Source organism: Chionomys nivalis, chromosome 15 (assembly GCF_950005125.1).
Source record: "Chionomys nivalis chromosome 15, mChiNiv1.1, whole genome shotgun sequence".
In the NCBI taxonomy this organism is placed as follows: Eukaryota; Metazoa; Chordata; class Mammalia; order Rodentia; family Cricetidae; genus Chionomys; species Chionomys nivalis.
Window position 1 is genome coordinate 2174833 of NC_080100.1, and position 15817 is coordinate 2190649.

Consider the following 15817-nt stretch of genomic DNA (forward strand, 5'->3'; position numbering starts at 1 on the left):
AAACAGAATTCAATAAAGTGATGACCATCCTGGGGAAAACGCCCAACTGAAATACTGGAAAAAGAAAAGTCATTACGTCAAATAAAAAATTCTGCAATGCATCATCAATAGAATGAATCATGGGGAGGACAGAATCATAGGTTTGAAGATAGAAAAGAAGACCTGGAGTGCTCAGGCAATAACAAAAAATAATCTAAGAAAAAGTATGAGATCTACCAGACACATGGAAAGACCAGTTCTATGAATCACAGGCATTGAAGAAAAAGAATGTTGTGCTAAAGGCAGAGAAAATTTTTTCAAAAATCTTGATCAGATAATTTCCCAAGTCTAGATAAAAATGTGTCCATCAAAGTATAGGAGGCATTTAAACACCAAATAGATAAGACCAAAAATAAGATGCATCCATACTGTATTATAATTAAAACATTAAATATGAGGAATAAACAAGAAAATTCGCATATAAAGGCAAGGCCATCAGAATAATATAAGACTTCTCAACAGAAACTTTAAAATTCAGGATGATTTAGAATGATGGATTTGAAGTTCTGACTCATCTCTTTTGTCTAGTTTTGCTTTGAATTCTATGTTATTGATTATTAGAACACCTTCTACATCTCTTTTAGCTCCATTTGGTTGAAAAGCCTTCTTCACTCCTTTGCCCTAAGGGCAGCATCTGTCTTTGGTAGTGAGGTGAATTAAGAAGCTGCCAGACCAGACTATTGCACCCAACATAACCACCTGCCATGACAGAAAAAGAAAGCAAAGATATCCCTATATCATCAGACTAAAGAAATTCATGCCTGCAGAAGATAACTGAAGAAAATCCTTCAGGCAGCCAAAGAGAGGATAAACACATCCACAAAGTTATAGGACAGAATAAGTCACACCTGATCAACAGCCAGGCAAATGAGGAGTAGGAAAACACCTAAACTTGTGGATTCACCAACAAAGTGACAAGAAATAATGCACACCTTTTGACAGTAGCTATAAATGTTACTGGTCAAAATTTCCCAAATTAAAAGACACAGACTAACAGATTAAAGAATAGGATCTATATATTTATCATCTCAAAGATATTCACCTCATTACCAAAGACAGATGCTACCCTAGGGCAGAAGAATGAAGAAGACTTTTCAACCAAATAGAGCTAGAAGAGATATAGAAATTATTATTCTAATAATCAGTTACATGGAATTCAAAGCAAAACTAGTCAAAAAGGATGAAGAAGTTTACTTGCATTATTTAGGGGACCAATCCCTTGGGAAGACATGACAGTTCTAAACATGTATAAACTCAATAAATTGGGGTGTGCCCAATTTATAAACATTTCTTAGAGGTATATTAATTAATCCAAACATAGTAGCGGTTGGTGACTTGACTGTCCTATTCTCTACAATCAACAGGCCATTCTGCCAAAAATTCAAAGATACATTAGAATGCAATGATACGAAAGAGGAAATGGGTCAACAGACCTCTATAGGGGAGTCTACCCAAACACTGAAGAATATATTCTTCTTCAATAGCCCCATGGGACTTTCTCTAAATAGACCATAGACTACGACACAAAGCAATTCTCAAAAAAATCAAGAAAATTGTTGCCCTAGAGGCCATCAAGCTGGGAAAAACATCCAATACTATCCCAGCTTTCTCCTGATCATGAAAGAGAGTTTGACAGATGCATATAATGGAGAAGGAAGCACCTCACTGGTACCCAATAAGTCCTGAGGATACCACTTCAAACTCACCTGACCAGGCATGACAGTGAGTTCAACATTCAACCACAGACAGACATACATAAAAAGTCCCTAAAGAGAAACAAACTTGTGAATGAGTCTGTTGGTGACCTAGCCAGTTTTACATTCAGACTTGCTCTGGGGGAGTGGGTAGGATCTGGGATGAAAAGGGATAAAAGGCTCCACCTGGGGATGTTATTCATCTAGCTAAGAACATCAGCATCAGGTGAACAAAGGAAACTAGGAGCCTGCAAAACAGGGCACAGAGGTCATCATGATGGGTTTCTAACCATGCTCTATTTCAGGATGGAAGCAGGCATTCCTCAGCCAACAGGAGCCCTGTCTTCTGGTGGATTTCTGCCAAGTCTCTCTAAAAATATCCTTCACCAAAAAAAAATTGTGTTCTTCAATGTTCTAGCAAATATCTAGGATAGTTCACACTCTGTGGTTGGTTTATGCAAGGAATAAATGGTAGACTTCCTGGCTTTAAGGAGAGACTTGAAACTGTCCTGGATCCTGATGTCCCACAGGGTCACTAAATATCTGGTCACAGGAACATAACATCCTGTGTTCTGGAGAATGTTCTTCAAGGAGCCACCAGGGTAAAAATCTGAGGATGAGTTCATTGGAGCTTTCTTGTAGATCAAAGAAAAGCAAAAATACAGGGGTGAGAATTATATGGTGTGGCTCTCCCTTAAACTTTTACAAGGAGAGATGAAAGATGCAGGCTCCACCTGGTCCCTACCCTCTTCCCTGAGTTTTTGCTGTTCATGAAAAAATTATTCACCAGAACTCTGCATTCAGTTGTTGCTGTGTCAGCCTCCTTCATTATGGTGACCTGGCTTGTTTTTATTTTCTCATGGAGGGAGAAAAACACCATGCAATTATGGCGAAACATAGATAATAATATAGTTATTAGGTGGGGTACTGATCTTCAGCTATTTGGTTTATCCACACTGAAACTTACCAACTTTTGGCCATTCTTGCTCTGATACTCTACAAAACTTTATCACTAGAGAACTCTCTCAATGGAAACCTGATTTTGGCAGTCCACTCAAGTGACCTTAGGGGCTGTGACATCTGCACGAGTCCCCTGATATGTCCCCATATTCCTTCCACTTCTCACAGATTTTTCTTGCTGTTGTCTACCCATTGTAGCAAGGACTGAGGCTGTAACCCCCAGTCCCTGCTCTTCATGATTCGCGTCAGGAAAATCTCAATCCCCATTACATCTGGGAGACACACTAAAGCATATGCTATGCTTTCTGTGATCCCTTCTCTAGTCCCAGACCAAGATACCATGACTAGTGGGTTTCCTCAGAAGACACATCTCTAAGACAGAATCATCTATCTGCCTGAGCAGGTGATTCTCCTGTCTAAATCTCTCCTCTACTATGTATCTCTGGTTCAGCACACAACAGTGATCAGAATCCATTTATTGACCCAAATTGAATGGACATAAAATGACACCATGGCCCAGTGTGGTACATATGCCCTGGAGCGATGGAACAGTGTACCTCTCTAGGGAGAGACTTGCCCTAGACTCATAGGGTCATTTTCAATTGATGAGAGTCTGAGGTTTGGAAAAACTATGGACAGAAAAGACTGGAGCAGAAGAGGGGAGGATGCATCTCTGTCATGAACATGTCATAGAGGAGTAGGCAGTTTTCACTAAGGTGGAGTGTGGGGTGGACAGACTTGGTCTAAGTTCCTTCACTGACACACATGTTTTTTGTGTTTCAGGGAGCCTGATATTCTGTGACTGTATGCACCCTAGCTTCATAAATGCTGAAGGTGCAGCATCCGTCATGAGGCATCAGCATCTTGTGGTATCAAGACAGAGCTCTGGTTGTTTTTAGATATCAAATCTGACGGCGTTCTTCCACACCATGGTCTCATCACCAGGAGCTCTTGAAATCCTGAATTCTTTTCTGGAAAATACAGCCAGTTCTGCCTCCATCCTATAACGGTCACCAATAGGAGCAGACTTAGGGTACCAGAAGCACCAGCACATGGGCGCTCCCATTCACTCTTAGAATTATTAACTTCGAAGGCAGCTGGTGCCCCGCTGCAACTCAGCATCTAATTTGAAAGATGACTGTGGTGGTGGGACCCGCAGCAGTTTGTCATGACAACGGCAGGAGGTAGAATATGCTCAGCAGAAATAACCCTGCGCTGGGAAGGCAAGTCACTGTTTGCCACCAATGTAGACAGGGTTACCCCTTACTAAGAGGCATGGGTACTGTCTCAAATTGCTGCTCTTGCTGGTCTCATTTGATTCCCCCAGAGCATCAATGATATAAGAGCCCAAGAGAGGCACCTTGCAGCCCATGTGTTCCCAGCTGGTCATTAGTCACAGATATTGCCCCAGCTTTCCACCAGCTTGTGGGTGACAGGTTCTTAGAAAGAGCAAGCAGAGGAGCCTGGTGCACACTACCCAGAACAGAGTCTGGAATCTGGGAATGACATCTGAAGGACCTGGCCCTCACTGCTGTGAAGTTGGTGTGGAAGAGTTAAGGGGCCCTAGAGAGACAGAACTTCCTATCTGTGTTTAGAGAGCTAGAAACGTTCCTTTTTCCTTTGTCCTCCCAGGAGCCTTCAAAACGGCAGGTTGACCTTCTTATTTAGCTTCTCTAGAGTCACGAATTATAATCTCAATGTCCTTTATTTATGGCTAGAAACCAAATATGAGTGAGTACATCCCATGTTCCTCTTTTTGGGTCTGGCTTACCTCACTCAGGATAGTGTTTTCAATTTCCGTCCATTTGTATGCAAAATTCAAGAAGTCATTGTTTTTTACTGCTGAGTAGTACTCTAATATGTATATATTCCATACTTTCTTCATCCATTCTTCCATTGAAGGACATCTAGGTTGTTTCCAGGTTCTGGCAATTACAAACAATGCTGCTATGAACATAGTTGAGCATATACTTTTGTTGTATGTTTGGGCATCTCTTGGGTATATTCCCAATAGTGGTATTGCTGGGTCAAGAGGTAGGTTGAACCCGACTTTCCTGAGAAACCGCCACACTGCTTTCCAAAGTGGTTGCACAAGTTTGCATTCCCACCAGCAATGGATGAGAGTGCCCCTTTCTCCACAACCTCTCCAGCAGAGGCTATCATTGGTGTTTTTGATTTTAGCCATTCTGACCGGTGTAAGATGGTATCTTAATGTTGTCTTGATTTGCATTTCCCTGATTGCTAAGGAAGTTGAGCATGATCTTAAGTGACTTTTGGCCATTTGAACTTCTTCTGTTGAAAAGTCTCTGTTCAGCTCAGTGCCCCATTTTATAATTGGATTGATTAACCTTTTACGGTCTAATTTCTTGAGTTCTTTGTAGAGAAGCTAAATAAGAAGGTGAACCCAAAGAAAAACATATAAGCATCCCCCTGAATATTAACCTTCATCAGGCGATGAAAGAAGACAGAGACAGAGACCAACATTGGAGCACTGGACTGAAGTCTCACGATCCAAAGGAGGAGCAGAAGGAGAGTGAGCACGAGCAAGGAACTCAGGACGGCGAGGGGTGCACCCACACACTGAGGCAATGGGGATGATCTATCGGGAACTCACCAAGGCCAGCTGGCCGGGGACTGAAAAAGCATGGGACAAAACCGGTCTCGCTGAACATAATGGACAATGAGGACTACTGAGAACTGAAGAACAATGGCAATGGGTTCTTGATCCTATTGCATGTACTGGCTTTGTGGGAGCCCAGGTAGTTTGGATGCTCACCTTAATAGACCTGGATGGAGGTGGGTGGTCCTTGGACCTCCCATAGGGCAGAGAAACCTGCTTACTCTTTGGGCTGAGGAGGAAGGAAGACTTGATTGGGGGAGGGGGAGGGAATGGGAGGTGGTGGCGGGGAAGAGGCAGAAATCTTTAATAATTAAATTAATTAATTAATAAAAATCAGAAAGAAAAAAAAAAAAACGGCAGGTTGAGGACATGGGTGATACCTGCAGCTATCCAGATTTGGGATGGACTGAGAAGCAATGTTATGTTCTGCTCAGAGAGTGGGAGCTGCTTGGTCCGAGGCATGCACACTGAGGCGGGTCAGTGAACACGCTCACAATTTGTCCTGTATGGAGCATGCTTGGCTGTGAGAGCTCGGGGTTTGACTATGGATCTGGGACCGGGGTCTGAGTGAATGCCAGGGTGTTGGAGGGAGTGCAGGATGTGTGGGCGTGTGCACAGAGAAGTCCCTATGAGGAATCGCCATGCTGACACTGTCCTGCTCAGCGTCCCCCTTCTGCTGTGGCCCCCAAAGTCAATGCAGGCTGAGCATCCTTGGCTCCACTTTGCTGGCTGTCTCCTGACCTCACCGCAGTGATGTTGACCATGAGACAGAGCCACTGGGCTGTTGTGCATTGTGGAACTCTGGTTGCCAGCTTTCAGGATATGGACGATCTGCTTCCCTCCAGGGGCCCAATGTGGACAGCTCATTGGCAAGAGACAGCATTTTCCTGACCCCTGTGGCCAACTGCCATGGGTTCTGTTCCTGGCTGTCTTGGAGTTTGAGAACTGACCCCGAGGAGGCCAGCTCTCCATCAGCTGAGGACTGGGACCGACAGGGGGAGATAGATGAAGGTAGCCTGGTGTTTTAGGAAGGAATGCCATATGGCCTTCCTTGATCTTTGCTTTTCTTCTTAAAACCCACCCAGAGAAGCATCAGCGTGTGAACAGAGAGGAACACCCCAGACCACATTTCACAGTACACAGGGCCTTTTGTTTTTAAACGGAGGTCGACAGATTACGGTCCACTTAGCATGCAGCGCCGTGATACTTTATTTCAACGCTATATGACATCGTGGGGGACACTCTATGCTGCTGCTGTCTGCGGTTCTGAACGTTGCTTGCTCAATCAGCTTCATCATGGAGTCAACTTCTACCACACATCAAAGGCTGATAAGGGTTTCTGTTGTTTTTTTAACTTCGCTTGCTTAAAATGATTTCCCTCTAGATCAAGATGCAGAGCACAAAATATTAATCAGTTTAAATAAATATCAAGACTACCCAAATAATATGAATAATTGGCACGGACTAGAGCCTACCGCCCAGTGCCCAGCAGCTGGTCACGCTGGCGCGTGGCACCCTCTCAACAGTCTTTGAGATAATGACTTTGGCATCTGCCGATGAGTGCTCACTACTGCCCACAGAATTTACAACTCGCAAGTGGGAAACAGAGGCTCTGACAGAACTTTTTTATGCGAGGTCTTTGAAATTTATTAATGTAATGCAAACACAAGCCTTCCAACCCATTAAATTGTTGATGTTATGCGAATCCACTCTGGAATTGCAGCCCCTCATTAACATTATTTGCATGTTAATCTGCATCTTTTTAATTAGTGATATTATTTATGCACATAATTTCTGCCTACTGGTGCCAAGGCTGAAGCGCATTAATTAATCTACTGAGATGCCAAACTGTTTATTTTCCCCCGTACTTTTATTTGTTTACATGGTGTTTTGGATTCAGGGAAAATAAAAAAGAGCCCGAAGAATAAAAGCAGAAAGACAAGATTAACTAAAAGCTCTTTTTGTTTTCATAATTTAAATTGTAATATTAGCCAAATGTTGTGTTTCTTCCCTTAGAGATCGGTTATTCAGTTACATTACCTTGATGTATTATTAAAATTTATAATGGGCTCTGGAGGCTTCTGTTAGTTCTCGCCTTCATTTACAGAATATACTCAATGTTATTTTAATCTTCCTACAACGCTTCCATGCATAGGCAATGATGAGCCATCCCCTGCGAATCGCCAGCGTGCGCCACTTTGCACAACTGATAAACATTTAAATAAGCCCTTTCAGGAAAGAATAGCGTGGAAAATCATTAACCCATTGATGGAGTCGGCTACATCTCTGTAACTCATCCTTCCTTAAACTAGGTCAATGGTAAAATGTACCTGACCTGGGGCTGCTGAAGGGTCCTCATCCTTGAAGTTGTAGTTAAGAGACGTGATCAAGACCTGCCTGTCCGTGTGTGTGTGTGTGTGTTGTTTATGTTATACACACAGCACTAAAATTGAAAATGTGTCATAAAAAGTGTCCTATAGTTTCTGTGCTAAATACTGGTTGTGTGACTCTGAGCCTTGCAGTAAATAAAGTATAATTCAAGAACAGTAAAGAGGCATGTTCCCCAACCATTATCACCTGGCTTCTACTATCGGCACCACATCAAAAGAGCATCCTCTGAGCTGTGTGTAAAGATGCCCAGTAAGTATACGTGAATAGGGAGAAAATGACTCTTTTCCAACTTACATTTCCCAAGGATACATGCACCATCTCCGCCCATCCAAGAAAAACCTGCCAAGAAAGCTGCCAGCCACCCCTAAGTTCCTCCTCTTTCAAAATGACCTCATATGGCACAAGTGACTAACCAGTCATAAGAGTAGTCCCCTATTTAATCAGGGGGCTGAAATCTATTGGGCGTGGTGCCATGGCAGAATGAAGTTAGACGGAGTTCCTTCTGGCTGACACTGTTTGAACAGCACAGGATGCCAGGCTGTTCATTTGTGTAATGACTGAATCACGGGCTGCCTCCTGGTTCACCGAAGGGTCAAGAAGGAGGCTTCAGTTGGAGGGGGAGAGTGGGAGTAGAAACATAAGGATGAGGCAGGAAGTTGGAGGACGAGGGCTCCAGGTCAGGGGCACACGTGCCTTAGCAATGACTTTAAAACATGTTGTACTTCTGTTTCTCACAGCATAATGTTCTGTTTGCTGTACGGCTGCCATCCTGGAGTCTCTTTTGCATTTTCATTCATTAGCTTTTGTTACGTGGGATGCCTTTGGTTTTTACCAAGCGATGCATGATGGGTATATCTCAAGGACTGCTTGCCTCCTCTGCTTCCAAACCGGTGGAGACATGGGTCAGCGCATGGGTCAGTGGTAGCGGGCGTCACCAGGAAACTTTGAACAAGTGAACTGCACTCAATAATATCTATCTCCTTTTTTAAAAATCCTCCTGGGTAATTGCATAAGGAAGCTGTCCAGAATAAGTTGAGCCAATCAAAGAAGAATATTTTCTTATAATCCTGTGAATAACATTAAATACATTACAACTTTTGTGTGTGTGAGTGTGCATACATGTGTATGATAGTGTGTGCGAGTATGTGTATGAGAGTGTGTGAATGCTTGTATGAGTATGTGTGTATGAGAGTGTGAGTGTGCATGTGAGTGTGATAAAGTGTGTGTGTTAGAAAGTGTGTGTAAGAGAATGTATGTATGAGAGAGTGTATGTGTGAGAGCTAGTGTGTGTGTGTGTGTGTCAGAGAGAGAGAGAGAGAGAGAGAAACACGGAGAGATGCAGCCAACCATGAACCTGAGGGAGTGAGTTCTCCCTCTTCCATGTTGGTCTTGTGACCCCAGCTCAGGTCATCAGGTGTAGCGACATGTGCTTTGATCTCTGAGCCACCTCCCTGGCTCTGAATAGCTTCCAAAGTTACCTTGTTATGACAAATTTTTATTTTTGCGATTGAGAGCGTGTGAAGAAAAAAATTAGACACAAGAACATTGTGTTCTGCACAAAACTAAGAGGTGATGGATTTTCTGGGTGTACATTTGCATTGTGTGTTGTGCACATTCAGGTGTGTGTGCAGGTGCACACTATGGCATACTGATCAGTTGAGTGAAGTGTGCGATCACTCGCCTGAAGGTGAGTTCATCTGTTATTAATCACATGAAACACACTAAGGTGTGTTTATCAGTCATGAGAAGCACACCACAGCGTGTTTTTCTGGACACTCTTCCTACAGTAGCACGCTGTTAATCCAGCAACCACCTATCCTATGCGTACCTCCGTTTCCGGTTCTCACTGTTCAGGGATTGATCAGCTCATCTCCACTCTCAATGAACATCTTCTGTTCCAATGAGGCTCTGGCTCATGGCGACATGGTATGGTGGAATATGCAGTATCACTGGTGTGAAAACTTCATGGCGATCTCAGAAACAGGCCTTTGGCTATGCCCCTGCCACTTTGTGTTCTTGTTGGTGATCCCAAGATGGGGTGGTGAATCTGCAGAAGCTCTCACGTTGATGCAGCAGACAAGCATAAGAGAAAGTCAAGATAGGTAGACACGGAAGGAACTATTTCATTTTTTCTTGTGAGGTCACAGTCCACAGTCCGTGTGTGTGTGTGTGTGTGTGTGCGTGCGCGCGCGCGCGTGTGTGTGCGCATATGCACGTGTGTGTGCGCGCATGTGTGTGTCACTAGAGACGGAACCTGGATGCTAGTCTAGGACTCTACCAAGCAGGTTTTCCCAGCCTGAGTGTGACTCTCCAAAAGGACTTTCTATTTTGTAAAAATATCTTTTCACATGGTTCCTAGGCTCTTTGTTTGATCATTCAGCCATTAACAAAATTTTATTTATTTATTTGTGTTTCAAGAATTTGTGAGAGGTCGTGGGCAGGGAAAACAGGACAGAACTGGTGTCCTTACAGAGCACTCAAGATTTTGAGGGGGATTTAAGTCATCGTATACAATCTTTTTGGCAGCTGTCATTATAAAATTGAGACACCATTGGATAGAGCTGATAGCAGCATGCTTCCGTGACCTAAAGTGAAAGGAAACAGTGTGTCCCCTCGACCTCACGTTAGTGTTCACAGAAGGTACCTCACTGCGTGGTCTTGTATGACTGGGATTCTGTGAAGATCTGCAAAACCCTGTTAGGGAGCTGACCTTCGATGGGCACCTCCCCCTGCCGAGGACCTTCTCAGTGATGAATTGTGCTGCACCTCCCTACCCATGGGTGTGCACTGTCACAGGGTGACATCGCTGCTTGGCGGTTTGGTTTACAGCCTCTTTAATTATAACCGGTCCCTAAAGCACTCACAAGATGGTCTTAAGTACAGCTGACCCTGTTTTATTTAATTTCATTCACCCTTAGTGTTTGGAGGCTCTCCAGTGAAGCACTTCAGAAAATTCAATAGGATTCCTGTTCCAATTAATATAGGGCCCAATACCGGGGGAGACGAAGCTCCAAGCTTAGCTGATTGTAGACACTCCAGCACAGGAGGCAGCCCCAGTCAGAGGACATGGAGGCCATGAGACATGGGACTCTGAATAGCATGTCACCCTGAATAGTGTGTCACAGGGTGTCCTCCCTCACTGAACCCAGGCAAGAAGCTTCTAAAGCCACGTACTACATAGTTAGCTGTTGTATGAGGCCCTGGGATTCCTCGCGTAGTTGGAGTATGACTGGCTTTCCTCTGTTTCCATTACACAAATTGAACTGATCCTGAGTCCCCTTTTGGTTTGGTTTTCTTCTACTCTGGTCTGGCTCCAGATGCAGAGCTGGCTTTCGGGGAAACATGGTGCTTTAACTCTGAGTGCTGCTATCCAGCTTCAGCTCACGATTTGGGGCATCCTACAAGTGGCTGAATATGGTCTTTAAAAATGATGGGCTGAGTGAGGGATTTCTAACTCAGGGTAATAATGGCTTTCTAAGTAAAAGAATGGCTTGCTAAGTTAAAGGATAGTGTTAAGGGGCTGGGGGAGGACAGTGGTGGTACACACCTACACTGTCAGTATTCTGGAGGCTGAGGCCAGATAACCACCATTTCAAAGCAATCCTGGGCTACATAGTGAGTTTCAAGTAACTGTGGCTACATATAGATCCTGTTTTAACACAAAACCAAACAAGCAAAGTTAGTGTTAATCTGTTACTTTGTGAGCCACAATTTCAAATATGTATCACCAGCTACATTCTCCATATTCCACCCTGGAAGTCTACCCAACATGCGTGCCTCCATATTTTCACATATCATATCCCACAGAAGTTCCAGACAGAAAAACAGAAGACCAGCCACCCACTGACCTCCTAGATCCTGCTAACATTGTTGTTTCATTAACAAAGCGTTTTTGACTGTCATAACCGATCAGCATGGTCGTTCTTTCCCAAGGCTGCGTCTTATAAATCACGTCGCAACAGCACATTATGTTGCAAGGAATGAAAAGCAAAGCCATTCTCTGTCATACAGAATTAACTGCCAGGAAAGGATGCTCTTTCAGAAAGGAAGGAGGTCAATTAACATATGGAAATCTGTCCTGTGATATCGGTCTACGCTTGTCGACACAGGAAAGTGAACAGTGTGTATCCAGGCAGAGACTCAAGTTGCTTGAAATGCTTCCTCACTGGAGCGGCTAGTTAATAAACAGTGCTGTTTGAATGATGCCATTGTTCTGGTTTCCAATCATATGTGGGATGGGCACCACATACAAGGACATCCCTGAGCAGTACATACCAAGAACTTGAACTTGCTGAAGCCAGATCTGTTACAGCAACCTGTGACTTCCATTCAGGCCCTAACTCCTGCTCACCCCCTAGTGTGATGGATGGGAGTGCAGGCAGGTAGCATTTGCTCTGCGTTCCAAGCTGGATTGGCATTTGGATGAGGCTTCCTCTGTAAATGGAAATGAAGATGCTGTCAGTAGACTAAGCTCCTGCTACCTGCCTGGCTTGAGGCGGGTTGTGAACCAGCCCTCATCACCAGGAGAAGAGGGCAAGATCTCCCTGGTGTGTGAGCAGAACTCTTCTCTCTCTGGGATTTTTGTTTCTTCCCATAGTAAAAATCTCAGCGTAAGCATCTGCTCTCTGACTTGCTGCCAACTATAGCTGGCATGGAAGTGACAACATGCTTGATCTGAGGCAGTGTGAGCCAGTGTGGGGTGTACATAGAAGAAATCTCAGTATGTCCCCCTCCTCAGTATACCTCTTCTGTGAGTGATCTGTCTTGTGAGTGTCTGGGTGCCTCTGGTTGGTTACAGGCAGAGAGAATATACTACAATTCACTAAAAGTAGAGACAGGATTATAAAAAAGTTGTGGTGGCAGTCATATGGCCCGAGTTATTGGTGACAAGCAACTGAGGTTGGTGTGTCTGCCCACAAAGAATGTATCTGTAACCATGGGGGAAAAATGAAACCAGACATAGGGGCCTGTCTGGGTCATTAGGAAGCAAATATGTTATGATCTCTCTTGAGAGGAAGTTCTTAGGAATATTTGATGAAAAGCAAAATGCTCAACTTGTGAGTTTCTGGGAGGCTTTAAAATTTGAAGAATTTTTTTTAACCACTGAGTAGTACTCTAATGTGTAAATGTGCCACATTTTCCTTATCCATTCTTCAGTTGAGGGGCATCTAGGTTGTTTCCAGGTTCTGTCTATTACAAACATTTCTGCTATGAATATAGATGAACAAATGTCTTTGTAGTATAATTGAGCATCTTTTGGGTATATGCCCAAGAGTGCTATTACTGAGTCCTGAGGTAGGTTGAGTCCCAGTTTTCTGAGAAACCACCATATTGATTTCCAAAGTGGTTGTACAAGTTTGCATTCCCACCAGCAATGGATGAGTGTTTCTCTCACTCCACATCCTCTCCAGCATAGGCTATCATTGGTGTTTTTTATCTTAGTCATTATGACAGGTATAAGATGGTATCTCAAAGTTGTTTTGATTTGCATTTCCCTGATGGCTAAGGATGTTGAAGATTTCCTTAAGTATCTTTTGGCCATTTGAGATTCTTCTGTTGAGAGTTCTCTGATTAGTTCTGTACCCCATTTTTAGATTGAGTTATTTAGAATTTTGATGTCTAATTTCTCGAGTTCTTTATATAATTTGGAGATCATTTCTTTGTCTGATGTGGGGTTGGTAAAGATCTTTTCCCATTCAGTAGGCTCCCTTTTTGTCTTATTGCCTGTGTCCTTTGCTTTACAGAAGCTTCTCAGTTTTAGGAGGGATGTTATCAGTGTTTGTGCTACTGGTGTTATATTTAGGAAGTGGTCTCCTTTGCCCATGCATTGAAGACTACTTCACACTTTCTCTTCTATCAGGTCCAATGTGGTCAGATTTATATTGAGGTCTTTAATTCATCTGGACTTGAGTTTTGTGCATGGTGATAGATATGGATCTATTTTCATTATTCTACATGTTGACATCCAGTTATGCCAACACCATTTGTTGAAGATGCTTTATTTTTTCCATTTTATAATTTTAGCTTCTTTATCAAAAATAAGGTGTTCATAGGTGTGTTGAATAATATCTCAAATATCTTGATTTGATTTCATTAGCCAACCTCTCTGTTTTTCTGCCAATAGCAAACTGTTTTCATTATTGTGAGGGATGGTGATGCCTCTGGAAGTTCCTTTGTTGTACAAGATTGTTTTGGTTATCCTGAGAGGTTTGTTTTTCCAATGACATCCCAATGAAGTGACTGTGATGGCCACTCTTGGTGGTCAGTTTGACAACATCTAGAGTCAACTACTACCCCAGCAGCTAGGAACTCATGTGAAAGATTTTCTTATTTGATATTTTGAAGTGGGAAGACCTGCTAAATCTGGGCTACGCCTTCTGGTGGCAGCCCACATAAAAGGATATGGCAGGAGGAAGCTTGTGTTTTTTGCCTACTTGCCCTCACGTTGGTGGCAAGTCTATTTGCCTTGTTTCTGAGGCAGTCCTTTGGTCTTAGAACCGTTTCTTTAGGATGCCAACACAAACTGAAGGAAGAACAGCTCTTTAGAACTCCCTGGGGTTCCAATGCGAGACGGAGACTTCTGAGATATCCAGTCCTGGGAACTGAGCAGCTACTGAATCCTCAACATTTTTATTGGTGGAAAACCTTTGTTGGCCTTTGTTGGACTCTTTGGAAACCAGCTTGTAAAGTCATTCTAATACACCCCTTCACACACACACACACACATACACACACACACACAAGCACATACACACCCCATGCACACACACACATGCATACACAAATGAACACACACATACACCATACATGCACACACACCACATGTGTGCACACACACACACCACATACGCATGCACGCATGCACACACACACCATGCATCCACACACACCATACACATACACACCATATACACACTCACACCACATGCTCGCAGACACATACACACAACCTGATCTATATCATGCCTCACTGAGATTTTCTTTCCAGGTGAGTTTTGATCATAACACATTCACGAATTTAACTATCACAGATGGTATAATATTAATCTTTGAGTGTTGCATGATTAATAAAAACTCAGAGACAGATATTGGAGTTCAACTTGAAGGTCAGAAAAGCAAAACAGCTGGTCTTTGGCTCTTACCTCCATCTCAGTCCAAAATGGCGATCTTGTCTCTAGGAATCTTCAGAATTAAACTGAGAGATCTGTCTCCTCCCATTTATATTCCTCTCTAGTGCTGGCATTAAAGGTGTGCGCCACTACCACCTGGTTTCTATGGCAAACTAGTGTGGCTACTGGGATTAAAAGTGTGTGTCATCACTGTCTTGCCTGTGAGGCTGACCAGGGCACCTGTTTTACTCTTTGATCTTCAGGCAAACTTTATTTATTAAAATGCAAATAAAATATCACTACATATGAGTATTTTATAGTTTTATATTCAGGTGCAAGGAGATTGGAAAGTTAGTCCTTGCAGGATGCAAGAACTGGGTACAGCTGTGGAAGATAAAGCTAGTGTTAGGGTTGAGAGCCTTATAGTTAAATAAGATGCAAAGGATTCCTGCCAAGTTATTGAGAAAACTTTATCCTAGTTAGGGTTATTATCATTATGAAACATCATCACCAAAAGAAAGTTGGGGAGAAAGGGTTTATTTGGAGTATACTTCCACATCACTGTTCATCATTGAAGGAACACAAACAGGGTGGGAACCTGGACGCAGAAGCTGTTGTGGAGGACATAGAGGGGTGCTGCTTACTGACTTGTTTTCTGTCTTACTCAGCCTGCTTTCTTACAGAACCAAGGATCACTCATGCAATGGAGTGGGCCTTTCTTTATTCATCAGTAATTAAGAAAATGCCCAGCAGGCTTGCCTGCAGCTCTATCTTACAGAGGCCTTTTCTCAATTGAGGTTCCCCCTTCTCAGATGACTACAGCTTGTGTCAGGTTGGCATGAAATTAGCTAATACATTCTAACGATGGCCTGACCTATAAAGTAAGTCAGTAGCTAAGGAGCTTAAACCCAGAAGGTATTCTGCCTGTGTGAAGAAAGACATTGCCAGAAGGCACAAGTTATTGTGTAAAAACCTATTGCCATAGGGCGGCTGTCTCCCCAGAA